The following is a 9,049-nucleotide window of genomic DNA, read 5'->3' as shown; positions in this document are numbered from 1 at the left end:
CTATTTCCTACTAGAAGTTCCAAAATGCTGGTCTGCCAGATCCGTTTGTTTCAAAACCCACAGCCATCACCATCAGGCCAAGAGGGAGTGATACTGTTTGCAGATGAGTTTGTTTCCTGGTAGTTGCAGGCCTCATCCTGAGGCAAGTGAAACAACAGTGGAGGGAACTGAACCATGTGATCAGAGACACGCTTCCAGGGGGCACGCCATGCCAAAAGAGGCAGAAACATCCTCCAAGGGACTGCGGCCATGGGTGACCCACACTGTGTTAAGGACACAGAGGAATAAAGCAGCAAAACCCCATTACAAATAGAGCAATAAGAAACCTGCTACATACAGGCAGCAGAAACCATCACATGTAGCCAAACTCCTGTGCTGCCCATCACATCCCCAGAGTGTAACCCATAGCAAAACCCAGAAAAGTTAAGATGGGGAGGAGGGAGGATAGATATGTGTGCAAGTGCTTGCCTATTTATTGATGCTCTTCTTTTACTTAATACCCACATCAGTTATGGGAGGTACGTGTTGGTTGGCAATAACACAAGCAAAATACCCTGACCCTAGGCTGTTTTGTCTTAAAAGGGTATTTCAGAACATCTCAACAGTGATTTGAGTAAATATGTTTTTGTTTATAATGATATCTGAGATTAAGACATATTTATGCAATGTTGAGAATTTCCAATGATTTAATGAAAATGAAGAAAACCATTGTGTTAGAATCTGTTAGGGAATGGACTATTCTCTAGTACCTTTAGATTCTGTACGATTGCTGCTTTCACCTTACCTGCCATAATGACTGAAATCAAAACTTCTTGCAAGCACTAGGGGAAAAAGTAAAGACACACGTTGTTATTTAAACATCAATAAGAGTGGTACAAGGCTCAAGGGTTAGCTGCAAGTGTGAGTTTAATGAATTGAAGTTCAGGCAGATACTGGATTTATGGATGCTAATAGAGACAGTCACGTGCATTTCATGGATTGCCACAAGCCAGGAATATTTACGAAGTGCTTATGACATGCTGACTGAAGGTGGAGAAAAGAGATAATAAAATAAATATGGGCTTATGTCTCAAAGCCCTGACTAATGAAACCATTGGACTTCTGCCATCCTACAGTGATGCTAAAATCAAATGCAAGCTAAGTGCTAAAGGTGTTTACAGAAACATGCTGCTCCTGATTGCTGTTCTCATGGGTGATGCCCCCATTATAAGATGCTTCACTCAAAGATTCTGCAGCAGTGTCCGCATAAGAAGTGACCACTTTGGCAGTCTCTATAAACTGAGAAAAAATTATTGTTCCACCAAAATTATTGTCTTCCCTTATGGAAATATTTACTATTCTTTGTTTTGATGAAACTGATTGCATGTTTTAGAATGTAAAGAACTTTTCCTAGTCACAGAGCACTGATATAAAACAAGATCAAGAAGTCATTCATGCTCCCATTTTGCCAAATGATCCAGTCAGTCTAACATAGTCCTATGTCCATGGTTAGCTGTCATTTCACCTTATTTTGAAGTTATTGGAAAGTTTTACAAGTAATGGTTACATATATTTTTGCTACTTCATAATATTCTACTGATTTATCATGATTTTCCACTTATAATTAATTTCTGCATATATCATATAAATAATAAACTATATCACCAAAAAAAAAATAAATCACAGAATCATATACTATTTTAGGTTGGAATAGAGCTCTAGAGGCCACCTGATCTTTCTGTCTTACCTAAGAAAAGTCATATGAGACCAGATTCCTCAGAAGAATGATCAATTGATTTTTGAATATCTGTAAGAACATTCACAGCTTCTCTGTGCTGAGTTTTTCCAGTATTTGACTACTTTAATTGTGAGAAAATTTCTTCTAATGTCTTCTTGAAATTTTTCCTTTTGCAGCTTGTGTCTACTGTCTCTTGTCCTCTTACTGTACACATATGAGAAGAGTCCGGTTCCCATTAGGTTGATGAAGACAGTAGCACCTATAAACAATGTCAGATAATTTATTATATTAACCTGAAATAAACACAATCATCTCCATTATTAAGTCACTGGTGATTTATTGAGGTTACAGTATTTGTAACGTCACAGGTGCAGAGATACCACAGTGGGCTCTATGTAGCTCAGGTCTGGAAGACCTGACTACGTTGGGCAATATGCTGGGCACATGTGGCCATATTGACTATATCTATGCTGCTAAAGAAAGACAGCTGGCAACTGATAACTGCAATGGCCAAGTGTGCCACCTAGTTTGTGCACATAATAAGTAAGGTATTTGTCCTGAAGCAAAAAAAGCTGGATCATTCGAACCTGGAGAGTGAGTTAGCAGTTCAATCATCTGGGTAATGAGACTCTAATATTCCAATTCAGTCACCGGCCCTCTTTTATTTAACAGTATAGGTATATTTCCATCTCTGGAGATATGAAAAACTTGACTAAACAAGTTCCCGAGGAATCTGGTGCAACTGGATCTACCCTGAGCAAAATATGATTAGGTGATCCTTTATGGTTTAAATTAGTCTAAGATTTTATGAGTGATTACTTCTAAGGACAGCCTGGTCCTATCTAATCTAGTCAGTTGTATGTAGGTTTACTCTTGAGTGTTGAGGTCAGTTGGAACAAAACACCTTGTACCCACAGCGTTAAACTCCTCTTAACCTCCTGCCTGCTGAAAGTGAATCCTTACTCATGATAGTCTCTGCACTGTGCCAGAGAATCATTTTGTTCTGTGGAAGAGTCTGACCCGGCTCAAAAAAAGCCTGCCAGGGAACATGCTAACAATCTCACAAGGTGGATGATCAAGTTCAATATCTGAGAATATTCCCTAGCCCTGTTTACTTGACTTGTGTGGGAATAGTCTGGAAGTAGTTTAGCTAGTTCAGACAAGGCTTATGGATCTGAGCAGTCTTCAGGACAGGTGTTGTATGGTTGGTTTTTTTCCCTTTTGTGGGGTCTCCCTTTTCTTCAGAATGCTGGCTGCATTGTCTTGGATTCCGGTGGACTCACAGGCCACGTTTATGTTTCAAAACTAAATCAGACCAAGCACTGTGATTAGATACAGTCTTGCATTGACATGTTGGTATGCTTTTGGCCCAGGCCATACAGCACTGAAAAAAAACAAGGCACCACTCTGGATAGCACTGGCCAAGGTCTCGTCCTGATGGGCAGTAAGCAGAAGACTATCTTAGTTGGAGGACAAGAGAGAGTTTAATCATTTAGACTGGTTCTATGCTGTGTCACTTGCCTCCACAGTGGTCCCAGCTCACTTTGTTTACTAACATAGACATGGTACTGCTATCAAGTCCTGTCTAAATCACTTGCTTAAAACTCAGGAATATTCACCAAATTCCACACTCATCTGGTTTTCCTCATGAAGAATTTCGTAAAGTAAATAAAAAGGTTAAATTTTCCTGAAGTCTGGTATTTTTGGGGATCATTAGTAAAGAATTGGAGGGAGAAAAAGATAAGTTTGGCTGTTACACAGATGTATAGCTGAAGTGCAAGTATTATCTAAAAGATGACTACATTTTTCCAGACTTGCAGTATTCCAAAACAATGTACACTGGCTGATTTTGAGACATGTCTTTCCCTAAACCACACTTTTCCTGAATTTTCTCATAGGGTATCCTGTAAAACAGGATTCTATCGATTCTGTCACAAACCTTATTATTCCTTTAAATCCTCAGCAAATCTATAATGGGTTATCTAGGTCTTGTCTCTTGGACTGCCTCATTAAACCTCATCTTTTCAATCTTCAAACTACTTTTCCTCTTAACTGTTCCTAAGTCCGTGCAGAAACAGGAATACTTAGTATTTCCCTACATTATTTTAACACTTTTTTGACCAAAGTGTGTGAGATTATTACAAGGTTAAAGTGTTACGTGCCTTAAAATTTTCAAAAAACTTCGGCTTCAGAATCCTGAATTATGTTATCTGTCCTCTTAAATATGCTATTTATAACCCCAGAATAGCAGCAGCACATGTTGTTCCACTTGGCAGCTGGGTGAACAACAACATGAACAGACAGCAGACACTAAAAGGGGACTCAGGACTGAAAATAGGCTTTTTAATTTTTCCTACTTATTTGCTGCCAGATGGTTTCCAATAGAATTCCTCAAGTGTTTCCTACTATATTGCAGTAAGAATTTGAAGTGTCCTTAGACCAATCTTTGTGCAGTAGAATGATGTGTTCAAATAGCAGGTATGAAAAATTCAAATAACTCTGAAAATGTATTTACAGCAATAAACAGCATTGTTGGTTATTCATCATAATCATCATAATAATTCTGATGTTTATTTCTTACCTTTATTGTAAAGGAGCATATAAAAGTCAATAAACAGGTTCTGGGTTTTGTTGATGTGTGGTTAGCTGGGAATTAATCTACATCTGCAAAATATTTTACAGACAAAATTGTGCAAGAAAAGTTCATGTTTGCTTGCTTATATTTTAATTTAGTCGGACATAGTGAGCCATTCAAAAAAACAAATGTACAAGACAGTGAATTCTGATCACATCTGAGTTCAGATTTGCATTATTTATTGATAACCAAAATGCAGCTCAGCCAATCAAGATCCAAACTTCAGATTATTCATCTGCCAAATACACTTCAGTAATAATTTCCACAGAGCTCATTGAACCTTCCTAATGTTGATATAAGTTATGACAGTGCGAAGAATTCTCATAACATTAAAAGTGAATGGAGAGATATCTGCAGGAACATAATTCCTGAACTATAATAACTTGGCATCAATGATAATGACATTTCAAGACAGGAATTATAATGGTGGTGGGAAAAATGCAGAAAGAATTTAATTTCAACCCACTTTTTTTCAGCAGGATGGGATTTTCTTAAACCCTTCTACATAATGATATTTTAAGTTAATTGAAAATATTTGTTCAGTTTATTAGTTTTCTCAGTTCACTGCATATATATTTATAGCTAATATGCTTTGAACTACAATAAAGTCTTTTTTTAAAAGATTTGACAGGGTCTTGAATTACTGTCATATTTGAGGGTAAAATTTTTAAAATACATATTATGTCTCTAAGTGCTAAAAAAACCCTCCAATGCTTTAAAGTTTTCAAGTAGACCATAGAATCATAAGATAGTTTGTGTTGGATGGACATTTAAAAGTCATCTAGTCCAATCCCTCTGCAAATGGTCAGGGACACCTTGAGCTAGGTCAGGTTGCTCAGAGGCCCATTCAACCTGACTTTGAGTGTTTCCAAGGATGGGGCATCTACCACCTCTCTGGGCATCCTGTACCAGTGTTTCACCACCCTCATCATAAAAAATATCTTCTTTACATCTTGTCTGAATTAATCCTTTTTTAGTTTAAAACTATTACTCTCTGTCCTATCACTACAGGTCCTACTAAACAGTTTGTCCCCATCTTTCTTATAAACCCCCTTTAAGTACTGAATGGTGGCAGTAAGGTGTCTCCAGAGCATTCTCTTCTCCAGATTGAACAACCCCAGCTCTCTCAGCTGGTCCTCACAGGGGAGGTGTTCCATCCTTCTGATCATTTTTATGGCCCTCCTCTGGACCTGCTCCAACAGGTCCATGTCTTTCCTGTACTGAGGACTCCAGAGCTGGATGTAGGTACATCAGAGCAGTGTAGAGGGGGTAGCAACGCCTCCCTTGATGTGTTGGCCATGCTTTGTTTGACATAGCCTGGGATATGGTTGGCTTTCTGGTCTGCAGGCACATATTGCTGGCTCATTTCCAGCTTTTCATCCACCAATACCCCCAAAGTCCTTCTCCACAGGGTTGTTCTCAATCCCTTCAACCCACAGCCTCTATTGAGGGGTCACCCCAACCTGTGTGCAGGACCTTTCATTTGGCCTTGTTGAACCTCATAAGGTTCACATGGACCCACTTCTTTAGCTGTCACTTTGAATGGCAGGTCCCTCTGAATGGCATCCCATGCCTTGGGTATATCAACTATATTGCTTATCTTGGTGTCATCTGAAAATTTGCTGAGGGTGCACTCAATCTCACTATGTCATTGATGAATAAGTGAAAAGTCATGGCAGTTAGGTGAAGTCTCTGGTGACTGGAAAAAATTAAACATTGCATGCATTTTTGAAAAGGGTAGAAAGAAGGGCCCTGGGAATGACCTTTCAGATCACCTCTGTGCCTGAGATCATGGAACACATCATTCTAGAAGTTATGCTAAGGCATTATGAAGAACAGGGGGGTGATTCAAAACCGCCACCATGGCTTCATCGAGGGCAAGTCTTGCCTGACATACTTATAGAAACCTTTATTATTCCTTGTGTCCCTTGCCAAGTTCAGATCCAGACTTGCCTTGACCTTCCTGACTCCATCCCTACACAACCAAGCGATGTCCCTATACTGTTCCCAGGATACCTCTCCCTGCTTCCACTGACTCTGCATTTCCTTCTTGCCCTACAGTTTGACCAGTAGGTCTTGACTCATTCACGCCCATCTCTTGCTTTCCTCTACTGATTTCTTAAACCTGGGGATTGAGAGTTCTTGCACTCTATGGAAAGTGTTCTTAAAGATGTGCCAGCTCTGTTCTTCTCCCTTGTCCCTCAGGCTAGTTTCCCAAGTGGTCCTACTGACTAACTCCTTGAATAGCTGGAAGTTTGCTTTCTTAAAATTCAAAATACTGAGTTTACTCTTTGCCTGTCCCATATTCCCCAGGACTAACAACTCCACCAGTGTTAAAGACAGGAAGTGAAATAAATCTTTGGATAAATGCTAATACAGATGAAATGGAAATGTGCTTACAAAACCAGCAAAAGGTTGAAAAAGATGGCTTTATATTTTTGAGATTTTGACTGGTGAAAGAAGGGATGTAGTAGCTTACAACGTGTGTGAATGACAGTGGAGGCATTCTGGTTCCAACCAGGTGAACTACAAAAATTTCAGTGACTCAAGTTTTAAATCTTAGAGTCATGAAAGCAATTTTTGACCAGAATCTTCAACAAATTGTAGGTATTTTATTTTTCAGTTAATTGGGAGCCCAAACAAAGATCTTTCATCATGTTTAACTGTAGTATTTAATACATATATTTGACATTTATGTTGTTCTGAGTTTTAGAACCCCATATAGACAAATTTTAGTCCAGATATAACTAAATAAGACTATAGAGAAATTAGATATTTGCTTGTGAACACCTACAGCATCTATAGTTTAACCCTTCATAACAAAACTTTGGTTTTAGTAATAACTCAGAGTTGCTGAACTGATGCTTTTTTGTACACACAGGTGCATCAGTTCAGCTAACAGTGTGAGACAAACCTGAAATGAGACCGCAAAATGTGAAAAGACATGCTTTTCAGGTTTCACTGTAGTGCAGTAAGAACAGCTTTCAACTAAATCAAAGCAATAAAGCTTGAAACTAGAAGCAGAAGTGAAACAGTGCCACACCAATTTAAAGAAATAAGTGTATAGATGCAGATAGACAGACCTTAACATTCAAAACTTTGTTTGTGCTATAGTAATTAAAAATATTTAAATGTGAGAGTAAGCGACTGACTTTTCAGCTATGCAAAATACCTCCATTTGTCTGGGAAAAAAATGATGCCAGTTCTCATGCTGTTGAGATCATCTGGCTTTTCAGCAATGAATTCAGTGAAAAGAGCAGCCTGATGTCTGTTATGTGTAGTCTTGCAATCATGGAAATGTGTGTGAAGAAATGGCAACAAAAGAAAAAGTCTTGGTGATTGTAATATCACCGTGGCATTCAAATTAGTGTTTTCTAGTGTCTTCTACCAGTACGTCTTTATAAGAGGAAATACCTAGGTTTAAGAAATAAAATTATAAACTTGTTGTTAAAGAGTAAAATCGGAAATTTCCTCTAAGAAAATGTTGTCACGAGACTTCAATTCCTTCTTTCCATGGTATCAGAGATACAATGCTAAAGCCACCTGGTAATAAAATAACCCTTCAACTCCAAATGAGATAGAAGGCATAATACATTTTCAAAGAGATTTAGCATTGATTTTATCAAAGAATCTTTGAATTTTACTTGAAATTAGGTCATGATTTCTTCATTCTGCAATCAGCTACTATAAGCACTAGTTATGAGTCAGTCAGATACACAGTGTAAGCAGGCATAACTTCATCTGACTGAATTATTTGAACATAAGACTCTAAGAAGACAAAGCTCTACAAAACCTCACTCAGTCATATGGTAAAGTACATATAGAAGGATGTTAACCCGTCATCTCTTCATGCCCTACAATGGCAATGTTGACTCTTGTTAAAATCTCATATTTCTTTGCCAACATTTCTCCAAATGTTTTGTGGTTAATAACTTTGAATGAATCAGAAAAGAGTTTTATTCTTGCTTGGTATCAACATACAGTAAGGTCAGGTCAAATTGTTGCCCTACTGAAAAACAACTCTATGGACTGTGTAGGGTACACCCCTTGCTTCCCGCTCTTAGTTTTCTAGTGTTTTCAGTAATGGCAATAGCCAACATTTTCAAGATTGGCATCTTGAGTTACATAAGGACTTGAACAATGTACAAGTGTCAGACTGTATAATTTTTTGTCCCATTCGTACCCCCAGCAGCGCTACAGGCTTGGGGAGGAGTGGCTGGAGAGCTGCCAGTCAGAGAGGGACCTGGGCGTGCTGATTGACAGCCGGCTGAACAGGAGCCAGCAGTGTGCCCAGGGGACCAAGAAGGCCAATGGCATCCTGGCTTGTGTCAGTACTAGCGTGGCCAGCAGGGACAGGGAAGGGATCTGACCCCTGTACTTGGCACTGGTGAGGCCGCCCCTCGATTCCTGTGTTCAGTTTTGGGCCCCTCACTACAAAAAGGACATTGAATGACTCCAGCGTGTCCAGAGAAGGGCAACGGAGCTGGTGCAGGGTCTGGAGCACAGGTCGTACGGGGAGCGGCTGAGGGAACTGGGGGGGTTTAGTGTGGAGAAGAGGAGGCTGAGGGGAGACCTCATCACCCTCTACAGCTCCCTGAAAGGAGGGTGCAGAGAGCTGGGGATGAGCCTCTTTAGCCAAGTAATAAGTGGTAGGACAAGAGGGAATGGCCTCAACTTGTACCAGGGAATGTTTAGAC

Source organism: Athene cunicularia (assembly GCF_003259725.1).
Source record: "Athene cunicularia isolate RWA chromosome 1 unlocalized genomic scaffold, athCun1 chr1_part1, whole genome shotgun sequence".
Classification (NCBI taxonomy): domain Eukaryota; kingdom Metazoa; phylum Chordata; class Aves; order Strigiformes; family Strigidae; genus Athene; species Athene cunicularia.
The sequence above is the reverse complement of the archived record's forward strand: the minus strand, read 5'-3'. Positions refer to the sequence as shown.